At 46.7% G+C, this 14,091-nt stretch overlaps 1 protein-coding gene across 1 annotated transcript in view; it reads left to right on the top strand.

Annotated features, from left to right (window-relative positions):
* The window catches only part of TRMT9B (tRNA methyltransferase 9B (putative)), a 79,404-nt gene that overhangs the window by 46,297 nt on the left and 19,016 nt on the right, over positions 1–14,091 (top strand). The gene's annotated exons all lie outside the window — the stretch shown is intronic.

The raw sequence follows: 14,091 nt of genomic DNA, 5'->3' as shown, positions 1-14,091 counted from the left end.
TGTGTGTGTGTGTGTGTGTATGTGTGTGTGTGTTTGTGTGTGTGTGTGTGTGTGTGTGTGTGTGTGTGTATATATATATATCTCCTTACGGAGCGTGTGGTATCTCCCGCAAGGGCATGTTAGCAGAGAGGGGGTGTGAGCTCTTCCCGGCATTATGGCTGTCTTAGAGGGGACACACGTTGGGATGGAGACAAGAGACAGCTCAGAGACCAGGCCGGGGTGTGCAGATACAGCCATGGAAGACGGAAAGGCGGCAGCACTGCGGCAGCTGTGGCCTCCCAGGCTGACCTGGGTCCAGCACGACATGGCCTCAGGGCAGTCTGTGGCCAGAGGACTCCGGTGAGGGGCCTCTCATCGGGGGAGCCCTGCTGGAAACTCCAGTGGCCATGTGCATACTGGCTCCGGTGAGGTTCAGGCTGTGGCTGCGAAGAGGCAGTCGTCAGCCATGCTGTAGTCTAGTCCTGCCACTGGAATGTCACAATGAGCTAAGAGGAGAGGTTTGTTGGGAGCGTACTCAGTGGCTCACAGAATAGAGGGGATTGTCACAAATCAAACCGCAGAGAAGGTAGGACTTTTTTTTTTTTTCTTTACAGAGAGGTTTTTGCTTTAGGGTGCATGGGCTCACTGGAGAGACACAGAGAGACAGAAAGCAAGAAATCAGCCCCTGGTGGGGATGGCCACACCGCAACCCCTTCTCCAGTCTCCTCTTGGAATCTTGGGCACGCACACAGGCATACGCACCTAGTATGAGTTTCAAGCTGCCCGGTCTGGGACTCAAATCGCTGTTGACTACGTGGGAGCCCAGAGACATAAGCATTACACTGTCTGCTGGTTCCGCCAGGACTCTTAATTTCTGAGGAGGACCTTTCTTAGGGGTGCCCTCAGCAGGTCATCTCAAACCTGCTGACAGTTCCCAGAGCAGAGAGAATGATTAGATCCTAGTGTCCCCCAACCCCACACTCCCCATGTGTGACTGGCAGGCTCCAATGTCACTTGGAGACTGAGTGAGGAGCGGTTTCTGAAAGGAAGAGAAGAGACGCAGAAGTTTTTAAAAAGCATTTTAATTTCTAAAATGTTTGGATTGCAAGTGATGGTCTTTTGTGCATTGGAGTGTATCAAATATTACTTGGAGAGAGATCAAATATTGCCAGAATCTTAGAACTCCAAAGTTATTTTTCATTACTGTGTTAGGCAGACTGTCTACTGTTTCACACTAATGTCACATTTTTATAAAAAAAATTCTTACCTCGGGACCAGCAGTTAGCGTAATGGCTATGTCGCTGAACTCCCATGTAGTTGACCGTGGTTCACGTCCTGGACCCCATGGCTTAAAACTCACGCCGGGCGCGTGTGCGTGCGTGCCCAAGATCCCGAGAGGAGAATGGAGGAGAAGGGATTGAGGCGTGACCATCCCCCCTGGGGGGTGATTTCTCACTTTCTTGCTCTCTTTGTCTGTCTGTCTGGCGAGTGCACGCGCCCTATAGCAAAAACCTCTCAAAAAAAAAAAAAAAAATTCTTACCTTGACCAGAAATTACTTCCAGCCATACCTTTCTGCCCACAGGTGTCTTCTCCCGCCCCCTCTCCTCCCGTCCTTCCTGCGGCGTCTGTTCCAGCAGCCCGGCTGATGCCACTTTCAGGTTCGCTGCTGTCCCTGAGAGGCAGGTTAGCAGGCCCTCCAGCACAGTAGCTTGCCTGTCTAGGGAAGACTCTTACATGGACGTTGCTTCTTGTAAGCTCAATTTAAGTTACAGGGAAAGGATATTTTCAGATTTTTTCGGGGACCAGCAGTTAGTGTGATGGCTATGTTGCTGGACTCCCACGTAGTCGAACGCGGTTCAAGTCCCAGGCCCGGTGGCTTAAACTCATGTCGGGCATGTGTGCATGCATGCCCAAGATCCTGAGAGGAGAATGGAAGAGAAGGGATTGCAGCATGGCCATCCCTCCTGGGGGGTGATTTCTCACTTTCTGTCTCTCTGTCTCTCTCTGTCTGGCAAGCACACATGCCCTATAGCAAAAAAACAAAAACAAAAAACAAACAAACAACAAAACAAAACAAAAAACTCTCCAACCCCTCCAAAAAAAAAAAAAGAGAGAAAGAGAAAATTCTTTCTGTTTCTAAGCTAATTTCTGAGATGAAGTTTTCAATTTTTTATGCATTTATTTAAAGATGTGTGCTTTTTTCACACAAGTAAGCCTCACTCAAATTTTCTTTCTTATCAGTTTTCTATTACACTGAAAATGAATATGTTAAACTTCAACATAATACAATTTTAAACTCCTAGAGCAAAAATGTTAACCTTCCTTGGCATTAGTTTGGATTGTAATTTTTAATTACAAAGGTCTAAGCAAATTTTAACTGCAGTTAGAAATTGTCACAATCTAATTTGCGTCGATGACTGATTCATATGTAATGAATTATGAACAATTTATACTTGAATAGATTTTGAGCCCTACTCTGTTTAGATATTAAATTAATAACAAGGATAAAATTATATATTTTACCTCTTCTCTCCTTCTCTCTATTCCTGTTCCTATTAAATTCCAGCGCCAATTTTATCTGCTTTCCCCACTCCCCGTCCCTGTCATCTTCCACATCAGTATATACGAAGGGCATGGCCATAACTCAGCACGCACTGCGGTCCCCTTTCCTCTTCCTTTCCCTTTTCCTAGTTCCTTTCTCCTTTTCCTCGTCTTTCCATCTTGCCAGAGTTTTCTTTAAAAAATGAATAAATATATATATATATATATATATATATATACACATACACTTGGTACATAGCTCTGTCCTCTTCGTTTTGTGACCTGGAATTGCTGCTTCCTCTCTTAGGTTTGTAAGTGAGAAGATGAACTGTTCAGACACCCACGGGAGGCGCCGAGTTGCTGTTCTTTAGGTTCTAAGGTTTACAAAGGCAGTGAAATTATTCAGAAAGGTTTTGTTCTCTGTTGAGCTCAGCCTGTTTTTCCATTCAGTGACACAGAGAATCACGTAAACAACAACCGCTCAACATAGGAGTGATAGTTAGCCTAATGGCTATGTCGCTGGACTCCCATGTAGTCGACCGTGGTTCGAGTCCCAGACCCCATGGCTTAAACTCACGCTGGGCGTGTGTGTGTGCGTGCCCACGATCCCGAGAGAATGGAGGAGAAGGAATTGTGGCATGGCCATCCCCCCTGAGGAGTGATTTCTCGCTTTCTGTCTCTCTGTCTCTCTCTGTCTGTCTGGCAAGCTCATACGCCCTACAGCAAAAACCTCTCCAAAAACAAACAAACAAACAAACAAGAACATAGGAGTATATAGCTAGGGGATTTCTGTTTGAATATTTCTTATGTGGTACTGAAGTAGCTGGTACTCGCCTCCGTGCGTAATGGCAGTGAGCACAGCAGGGCCGTTAGGGACGGTAAGAGTGGGTGAGGGCGGTGGCCACAGCAGGGCCTTAGGGACGGTAAGAGTAGGTGAGGGCGGTGGCCACAGCAGGGCCGTTAGGGACGGTAAGAGTAGCAGTCCCAGGCTGCTCCAGCGGTGCAGCGGCAGCGTCCTTTCTGGGCCCTTGGCACAGCTTCCCTGCCCGTCCGTGGGCTGAGACCAGTACGCCTCTGTCTTGCAGGTGTTCCCCTTGGAAGCCATCTTCATGATCTCTTACTTTAATGTGATCGACTTTATTTTTCCTTTTCTGGTTAGTACTTAGATGGAGATGTTTTTCTTAGAGGAGATTTTTTCTTGTGCCCTTGCTGGAGAGACAGAGAGAAAGAGACAGAAAGCGAGAAATCACACCCCGAGGGGGATGGCCAGGCCACAATTCCTCCTTCTCCATTCTCCTCTGGGATTTTGAGTATGCACGCGCATGTGCCCAGTGTGAGTTTGTAAGCTGCTGTGGGTCTGGGACTCAAACCCTGGTCAATTGTGGGAGTCCAGCAAGGTAACCATGACATCATCTGCTGGCTCCTATTTTAAGAGATTTTAAACCTGCTCCAAAGCCTCTAAAACCTCCATTGTTTTACTAGGTAACAAGAGGTTTTAATTTATAGAACTACCAGCGTTTGTAGGAAGACATTTTAAAAAACAGGAATTTTCCTTTGAACCAAAACATGGAGGTCTGACTTTAGAAAAGAAACCCAGGGCAAGACGTACTGAAATTCCCACTGCAAACTTGAGACGTTCTTTCTGCCAAGAAGCCTGGGGTTCTGAGCCTGTTCCCAAGCCTCTGGCCGACCCCTTGGGAGGACATGTAGAGTAAGCACCATCCTAAGGGCATACCGATGTGTCTTTTGAGTTGAGGCACCAAGCAAGGGGTCAAACAAGGTCTCTCAGAGTTTCCTAGATCCCTGTGCGTCAGTAGGAAAGCCTTTGCCTCGGAAGCCCCTCCGGCCCTCCGACTGGTTTTACTTTCTACATGTGTTTGAGCATGTGTATAGTTTTATGGTGAGCTCTAAGAAGTGGAAACACTGGGAAAAGCGTTTTCATTTTGTTTTATGTGTGCGCACATCGTATATACAAAGTTGCCTTTGAAATTGTGGCCTTGGGTGTGTGTCACGCCCACCTGGTCCACCTTTGACATTACAAAGGACTGTTCAGAGGGGGAAAGGAGGAGAGAATGGCTTATGGGGATGATGGATTGTCCATTGTCTTGTTCGTCTTGATGGTATCACAGACAGATACATAGGTCAAACATCAAATTATATACTTGAGGGGCCAGCAGATGGCATAATGGTTACATCAACTGAACTCCACAGGGCTGACTGCTGTTCGAATCCCGGACCCGGTGGCTTAAAACTCATGCCAGGTGCATGTGCATGTGTGCCCCAAATCCTGAGAGGATAATGGAGGAAAAGGGACTGCAGTGTGGCCATCCCCCCTGGGCAATTTCTCACTTTCTGTCCCTCTGTCTCTCTGGCAAGTACACATGCCCTAAAGCAAAAATCTCTCTCTCAAAAACAAAACAAAAAAACAAAACATACTTTAAATAGCAGATCATTGTATGTCAATTATACCCAAATAAAACTATTAAGATAAAACTTATAAGAAAGAAATATTGCTCAATATTGGCTGGAGTCACATTATTAATTCATTTATTAAACATGTTTGAATCTTTGATATGTCAGCCTACCACTCGATACTATAGGCTAAACAAAGATGTATATAAAATCTCATTTCTTTATAAGTTCAGAATCTACCAGGAGTACTTAAACCACTATACTACTTTACAGAACATAATGCGTTTCAAGTTCTGAGGAGTTTGGAGGTTAAGGAGATTATACATATTGGAGAAAATTGAAGACCACAGGTAAAAGTTGCTACTTGCTCACGATATTAAATTAAGTGTTTGAAAGTGAGATGTAAAACTCTATCTAGTTTTTACTCAATATCATTGTAGTATACCTATAAGAAAGAAAAAGTAATTAGTAAAATAGGGGAAACTTACAGAGCTGGGTATATTCTAACAGAGTGTGATTTATAGTCTTTACTTTTTGATTATCTAGAGAGGCAAATTTCTTATAATGCACTGAGCTGTTCATTCCTTTTGGGGGGCATAGGGAATAATTAAAACCCCCATGCAGCCTCTCCCTCAAAAGTACTCAAGAACTTGAATGTCATGGCTGACGTCTCCATGCAAGAACACTTTGCTGCAGAGACAAGGACCATGGAATTTGGCAGGCCACAAACTGGCTCGTAACACTTTTGCCCAGAAGTAATCTTCATCTTTTCTGATCACATCTAATGGCCGAAATAAGTCATGCAGCTTTGTCTGGATGTTGGGCAGAGAAGTATTACCCTAATCATTTGCCCAGGCAGGAAAACCCAACATGTGTGACTTCTTACTGAAGTTCCTGCTGCTGTAACGGGAACTGCTAACGCCCTTCTTGTTGCTCCTCTGTCCCTAGGAAACATGCTAGGCTGCTTACTTCAGTAGTCTCCTGTCACTTTCTCTCCTCTCTTCCATCCTCCAAGGAATAAAGGCTAGAAATAAAACAAAATCCAAAACAAAGGAATCAAAGCCTAGTACTTGGTGTAAGTACTATGGCTGAGTTAGGGAGAACTCTCGTGGTGGTAAGGCCAGAAAGGCAACAGGAAAACAGCGAGGGGCACCTACTCACGCGGCTGGGCAGGGTAAGGAGTAGCCAGAGACTGGAGTGACGTCTTGTCCCTTCTTTATTTGTCTCTCACTTCCTCTTTCTCTGCCTGACTTTGTTCTCTTCTGCCTGAACACAGGTCTTCCCGTAGAGCAGGAAACAGTGTGGTTGGAGTCTGACTTTGTGTCTTTCCCGCTGTGCGATGCCAGAGAAAGCCACTTCCTGTTTAGCCCCTCACTGAGCTATCTCAAAGAAGGAATCCGACCGGCTCACCTTTCACTACCTGCTCATCACGGAACCCATGACTCTCCAGGGAGACAGGGTAACCCGACTGACCAGGCCTGCGTCACATGCCCATCCCAGGAGGAGAAGAGACGAGTTGTCAAGAGACAAGAGCTGGTAGACTTAGCTGGACAAACAGAAACAATGGCTGCTCTAGTCTCCCTAGAGTTCGATATACCTAGAGTGGTCTCTTAAAATTGTTAGCCACTCATACTGCCCTCCACTCACCAATGTAAAACCACCCACTTAGAATGAAATCCCAATTAGTTCTTGTCATTTTTCAGTGCATTGCTTTATTTGATTTCTCTCAGCTTTCAAATTGTTTTCTCTGCTTTCATAACTCACTAAAAAGACATCAGCTACGTGCTTCTTCATTTGCCAAGCATGTTTCGGCCTTAGGTAATTAAACTAGTTATTTCTCCAATCTTGGCATATCATCCAGCTGCTGTTCCTGCTGCTTCTCCATCTCTCACACACACACACACGCATGCAGACACGTGCACACATACACATACGCATGAGTGTATACACACACACGTTGAGTTTATTTTTTAGGAGACACGTCTTCATGTTTTGCTCTGATCTTGCATGTGTTTATCAACTTTTGTACTGCTTGGGCAAACGTGAGGAGATTCCAAAAGGTTCATGGAAAATGAAATTAAGGCAGGAGTTTATTTTGGTGCAAAAAAAAGTTGATTTCCATGCATAGGTATTTTTCAGGTACACATTTTTCATGAACTTTCCCAAGACCCCTCATATAGCTAATAACCTTGAAACAGTGTCTCTCTTGAGATAAAAGGCTTTTAAAATTTTCTGTTCTGGATAATAAAATGTCACTCTCCAGGGCACAGATACGGCAGGTTGGCTCAGAGCCCCTTTATCAGATGGGGGGCTCCCTATTTTTTTTTTTTTTTTTTAGGGGAATTTTTTGCTATAAGGTGTGTGAGCTCACTGGAGAGACAGAGAGACATAAAGAGAGAAATAACCTCCCCCACCCCCCACCCCGCCCCCTGGGAATGGCCACACCGTAGTCCCTTCTCCATTCTCATCTTGGGGTTTTGGACACACACGAACACACCCGGTGTACTCAAGCTGCCTAACCTAGGACCTGAACCGCGGTCGGCCGTGCCGAGCCCAGCGATGTAACTGTAGGCCATCTGCTGGCCCTGGGGCCCCTGGTTCAAGAGCCTGCAGCCGTACTAGGAGCCCGCTGTGTGCACTGTCTCCATCCAGTCTCAGCCCCTCCTTCCAGCCTGCTGCCCCTGGTGCTGTGAATGATAAAGACCTTTCTCTGACCTGGGACACTCTTCCTTCAGCCTCCAGGCACCAGGCAGGCTCACTTCCGCTTGTAGGAGGATGAAATCTCTGATACTTGGTGGTTCTTGACAGAGACGTCGTACACGCAGAGTCAAAACCCATCCTTTTTAGGTTCAGAATTCAGTGAGTTTTGACAGTTTACAAAGAAAAGTTGTTAAAACCACCACCACAATCAAGACATGGATTACTTCATCTCTGACAGACTCCCTCGTTCCCCTTTGCAGTCAGCTTCCTGCCTCTCCCTCAAAACTGGCATGCACCATCAGAATTCAGTCCATTTAGGGTTGCTCTGTTTTATTTCTATAATCAGAAAATAATATATATATATGGAAATATATATATATATTATATACACACTTATATATAGAAATACACACACACACATATATAGTGAGACATTTTTGCTATAGGGCATGTGCGCTCGCCAGAGAGATAGAGAGACAAAGAGACAGAAAGTGAGAAATCTCCCCCCCTGTGGGTTGGTTGCATTGCAATCCCTTCTCCGTTCTCCTCTCTGGATTTCGGGCATACAGGCACACACGCCTGATGTGAGTTTAAGCCACTGGGTCTGGGATGTAAACCACGGTCGACCACGTGGGAGTCCAGCGACGGAACTATTACACCATCTGCTGGTCCCAGAAAAATATTTAAAACAATTATTCAGAAACAAGAGCAGGGAAAAAGAACGCATTGGCAGGCTTGAGCTCTGAAGAATGAGCAGGTCCTGGTAAGCATGGAGCCCCAGAGGAGGCCTTTCTGGACTCAGGGTAGGAAGCGTGCAGGTGGCAGGTCATGGACAGTGAGGGCAGACTGAAGGGCGTGCACAGCAGCTGGTGCCGAACTTCAGGCCCTTGAGACAGGGGAAGGTCAGTAACCAGGATGGGGACAGAGACGCTTTCCTGTCTGAGCCTTCATTGGCTCCCACTGGCCAAGTCATTTGCTGCTTTCTCTAGTCAGTTTTATTTATGTTTTTTCTCATCTTATGTATGATTGCTTTGGGTAGTTAGCAATGATTTTGTGTCTTTCAAGTATATATAGTAAGCTTACAGACTTCTTGAGTAATAGCAACAAAGGTAAGATATAGTAACACCGTGTTAACACCCTTGAGCACTGGTGATTTGAAGTGTAACGTAATCTTTCAAAACATTCTTCAATGGGGCCAGCAGGTGGCGTGGTGGTTAAGGGGGCTGGACTCCTATGGCCATATGAACTTGTGGTTCAAGTCCTGGACCTGGTGGCTTGCTTTCTCACTTTCTCTCTCTCTCATTCACTCTGTCCCTCACTGGTCAAATTAAAATAAAATACATAAAGTTCAATAAAATAATTCTTTAAAAGTTCTTTAATGAATAAAGCTCACCTGTCTTAGGATAGATGTGGTTGTAAGAAACAGAAATGAGCTCAAGCGAAGACTGGTTTAAGGCTAACCTGGGAGACTCGAGGCTGGGAGAGCTGTATGTCAGGGTGCGAGGCCAGCACTGTGTCGTGACAGCTTTCCTAGATGTGAGTGACCCTGTCTAGCCCCACACAAGGACTGGGGCCAGAAGCGCAGACCCCAGGCTCCCCTCCCTCTGCTTCTCTGTTCTCTCATCTCTGTGGGGTTTTGCAGTCTCGTTCTGCTTTCTGCACTCCAGCTGCGTTTACCTGTAGGGCAGTTTTCTCATGGATCACCCATCTGTACCTGCTTAAAGTAACCTCCCCGACAGTCTCCCAGTGACCGCAGCCAAGCCCGTGTAGGCCTCCAACCACTCATGCCCTTTAGCCACATTCTCTGGGTGGGTCAGCCCCACCCCGGCGGTTCTCTGTAGGTCTGGCATGTAGCTGGGCCCCATCCCTGCAGCCAGGACCCAGGCGGGACAGAGCACACGGCCCAGAGGCAGTGCCCCTTGGACTAGCAGTGAGGAGCACCCCTGATAAGCTCCTTCTGACTTTCCAGTTGAACTGTTCACAGGCTCATACTCTCAAGATTGTTATAGCGGTCTTAGTAGTTGAAGTACATAAATCATGTTTTAGACACCATGCTTTATTAAAATAACATGAATGAAGAAAGATCCTTGCAGAAAATACTTTGGGGGACTTTCTTGAATGGAAAATTATTAAATCAGTATTTTTCCAATGTGTCTTCTGCAAAAAATGATTCCCTAAGAAGGTGCATCCACAGGTGGCGTGAAGGTTAAGGCGCTGGATTCCCACATGGCTAATCGACCACAGTTCGAGTCTCAGCAATTGTTTGGGACCAGCAGGTGGCGTGGTGGTTAAGTCGCTGGACGCTCCCACATGGCTGACCACAGTTCAAGTCTCGGACCTGGTGGCTTCCTTTCTCACTTTCCCACTCTCTCTCTCTCTCTTTGTCTTTCTCTGGTCAAATTAAAATAAAACGAAAGGAATAAATAAAATAAAAATAAATAATTCTTTTTAAAAAAGAAGGCAAGAGGTTTTTAAAGAAGGAAACAAGTTTCATGGACTCAATAATTTTGAGAGAAACAGATTTAAAAATACAACTAGAATTTTTTTGTTTATTTTTTAGAGAGATTTTTGCTATAGGGCACTTGTGCTCACACTGGCCACAGAAAGAGAGAGACAGAAAGTGAGAAATCTCCCAAAGGGGGGATGGCCATGCCACAGTTCCTTCTCCTTCACTCTCCTCTTGGGATTTAGGGCATGCACACACATGTGCCTGGCATGAGTTTCAAGCCTCTGGGTCTTGGACTTGAACTGTGGTCAGCCATGTGGAGTCCAGTGACATAACCATTATGCCATCTGCCGGTCCCTCAGCTGGAACGTTTTAATGAAAACTCTTTCAAAACCTGTAACATGCCAGACTGCATTTGGGATCTCAAAGGATGGGCGTGGCAAGTGCTCCCTCGGTCTGGAATTTCACAGCGCAGACTAGAGAGCACAGCTCCGAGAGCCCCATACTCCTTGCTTCTCCCAGAAGCCTGTGCTTTTATTTTAGTACGAGTTTTATCAGCTTAAACCTGCTACCAGATTTACATGGAACTGAAATATATATATATATATATATTTCATAGAGAAAATATTGTAGGAAATTTAAACTTGCAGAGTTTCAAAAACGTCCTATTAAGTAGCTCCAAATCTGCAAATCAGTTTTCATAGTCAGCTATTCATTCTGTAACATTTAAATTTAACTGTAATATACAATTAAAAAAAAAAGATTCATGTTTTGTGTTTTTGTTTTTTTTTCAGAGGTTTTTGCTATGGGGTGCGTGCACTCTCCAGACACACAGAGAGAGACAGAGAGAAAGAAAGTGAGAAATCACCCCCCGGGGGGATGGTCACACCGCAATCCCTTCTCCTCCATCCTCCTCTCGGGATCTTGGGCACGCACGCACACGTGCCCAGTGTGAGTTTTAAGCCACCGGGTCTGGGACGCGAACCGCAGTCGACTTCGTGGGAGTCCAGCGACATAGCCATTACGCTAACTGCTGGTCCCAAGATTCATATTTTTCATATACTTAATAACTGTCTTGAAAGTTTCTTTATAGTAGAGGCCAAGCAACTTGCAGAGGAGTTTAAAGAAAGGTCTCCGAGGGGTGTTTAGGTCCTACAAATTCTCAGCTTGAAATTGAAGCCATTTGTAAAATGCAAATCGGAAGAAAGTGAGTTGAGGTCAGTTGCCACTTAACATTTCCAAGTGCAATAAAGTAAAATCTATTTTTTCTAAGGTTCTCTAAATGATATTGCCTAATTGATTCTTTGGGGGAGAAGATTTTAAAGAGATTGAACTCTTCTGCGATTTTAATTGGAAAGAGAAGCATGCAGCCTTTGGATTTCTGTGTGGGCAGCTGTAGCCAGCCGTATGTTTAATTATAAATTCCGGTTGAGGGTGCAATATAAGCTGTTTCAATTTGTGTGGAAGTTTTGTCAGACATCACAGATTACAATCACACCCTGGTAAAAGATTGCTAGGTCTTTTTGCAGGGACTGTGGGCATGTTCAGCTGATTAAGAACAGCCTATTGTTTTTCTGTTCTTTTTCTTTTTCTTTTTTTTTTAGGGTTTTTGCTGTAGGGCACATGAACTTGCTGGAGAGAGACAGAGAGAAGGAAAGTGAGAAATCACCCCCCAGGGAGGATGGCCATGCTGCAATCTCATCTCCTCCATTCTCCTGTCAGGATTTTGGGCACACATGCACTTGTGCCCAGTGTGATTTTCAAGACACCGGGCCTAGGACTTGAACCACAGTTGGCCATGTGGGAATCCAGTGCCTTAACCACCACACCACCTGCTGGTCTCAGCCTATTGCTTTTGAAGACTGAAGTTTGAAGACTTCTTCCGTGTAGTGGAAAGAATGATGGGATTAGAATATCGGGCCCAGTCGTGGTGCGACATGTGGTGGACTACCACTGTGTGAGCCTGGCCCACCTGACAACCTGGTCTCAGCTTCTAGTCCAACCCGGACAGGCTGGCATGGCTGCACACGCCCGTGGTCCCAGCTCACTGGGCAGCAGCGGGAGGACTGCAGCATACCCAGAAGCTGTCAACATTCCTCTCTTGGGGCCAGCAGATGGCATAGTGGTTCAGGCACTGTACTCCCACGTGACGGACAACAGTTCGAGTCCTGGACCAGGCAGCTTGAAACCAATGGTGGGTGCGCATGTGTACATGCCCAAAATCCCCAGATGAAAATGGAGAAGGGATTGTGGCGTGGCCATCCCCCCGGGCAGTGATTTCTTGCTTTCTGTCTCTGTGTCTCCAGCAAGCGCACACACTCTTGTCACACTGTCACTGGAAGCTCGCAGGGCAGAGTCCCTTCCCTTGCCCACTCGGTAGGAGCGACGATCACGCCCTCATCTCTCCATGCCAGTGCCACCCTCTGTACCAGTGTCAGATCCCGTTCTGGTCATGGGTCTGCTGTCTCCTGATGCCGGGACACAGCGCCAGCTAAGGCCTGCTCTCCAGGGTCTTCCAGCCCACGTGGGGGACGACCTAACCACGACTGCTGCAGAACTTCGTGACGTGTGGAGGTGTGTGCGTGGGTGCCACGGGAGCACAGGAGCAGAGGCGACAGCGGTGCCAGGTGCCAGTCAGGCCAAAGGCATCCTTAAATTCAAGAGTCCTTTCAGACTGACTGGAAGTCACTGTCGGAGCCCCTGGCCACTCCCGGGCCTCCCCTCACTCACCGCCATGATGGAACAATGAAGGACTCAGCCCCAAACGGCGAGGGCCTGCAGGACCTGCTCTTGGAGGGCTTTCCCGCTGTTTTCTGATGCTCTTACCCTGCCTGGAAGGCCAGGGAAGGCTTCCCAGAGGAAGCAGTGCCGGAAATGACCAGAGGTCAGCCAGGGAAAGCACAGCATCTGGCCAGGCCCTGAGGAGGGGAGCGTGTCCCTCTGAGAGTCTGGGTTTTGGAGTATCATAGGCATCCTGGTGCTGGGGCAACGGGAATGGGCTGTGAGAGGTACGTTGAGGCCAGATCAGAAAGGGCCTTATGTGGGGACCAGCAGTTGGCGTAAGGGCTATGTCGCTGGACTCCCACATAGTCGACCGCGGTTCGCGTCCTTGACCCAGTGGCTGAAAACTTATGCCGGGCGCATGTGCGTGCGTGCCCAAGATCCCGAGAGGAGAATGGAGGAGAAGGGATTGCAGCGTGGCCATCACCCCCTGGGGGCTGATTTCTCACTTTCTGTCTGTCTCTCTGTCTCTGTCTGGTGACCACACGTGCCCTATAGCACAAACCTCTCCAAAAAAAAAAAAGAAAAGAAAAGAAAAGAAAGGGCCTTATGTGCCCTCCTTAGCCAGCTGAACTTCATCAGACAAGCTATATATAATGGCTTCTAAGGAGTCTAAAATAGGAGGCAGCACAATTAGATTTATATTGTAAAAAAATCGTTAGGACATCATCAAGGGGAAAGTACTGAAGGGCCAGTAAATCTGTTTGCAGGCTGCTGAAGCAATTCAGGCAAGGAATAGCTGCCTTTACTGGAATAGAAGCCCTGGGGGTGCAGAGACATGGCTGAATCCAGTACAGTGAGCAGTAGAGTCCACAGGACTGCACGACTGAACGGGGGCGGTGAGCTACCTCTAGAAAAATTGTTTATGTTTAAAATTTTATTTATTATTATTATTACTTTTTAAAAATAAATTTGACCAGAAAGAGAAAGGGAGGGGGAGAGAGAGAGACAGAGAGAGAGCAAGTGAGAAAGCAGGCCTCCAGATCCAGGACTGTGGTTAGCCATGTGGGTGTCCAGCGCCTTATCCACCACATCACCTGCTGGTCCTGCCTTTAGAAAGTTTAAAAACCTACTGTGGGGACCAGCAGTTAGCGTGTAGTCGACCACGGTTCACGTCCGGGTCGACTTGAAACTCACGCCGGGTGCGTGTGCGTGCATGCCCAAGATCCCGAGAGGAGAATGGAGGAGAAGGGATTGCGGCGTGACCATCCCCCCTGGGGGGCGATCGATT

This window comes from Tupaia chinensis, unplaced genomic scaffold, assembly GCF_000334495.1.
Source record: "Tupaia chinensis unplaced genomic scaffold, TupChi_1.0 Scaffold000619_1, whole genome shotgun sequence".
In the NCBI taxonomy this organism is placed as follows: Eukaryota; Metazoa; Chordata; class Mammalia; order Scandentia; family Tupaiidae; genus Tupaia; species Tupaia belangeri.
The sequence above is the reverse complement of the archived record's forward strand: the minus strand, read 5'-3'. Positions and strand labels throughout refer to the sequence as shown.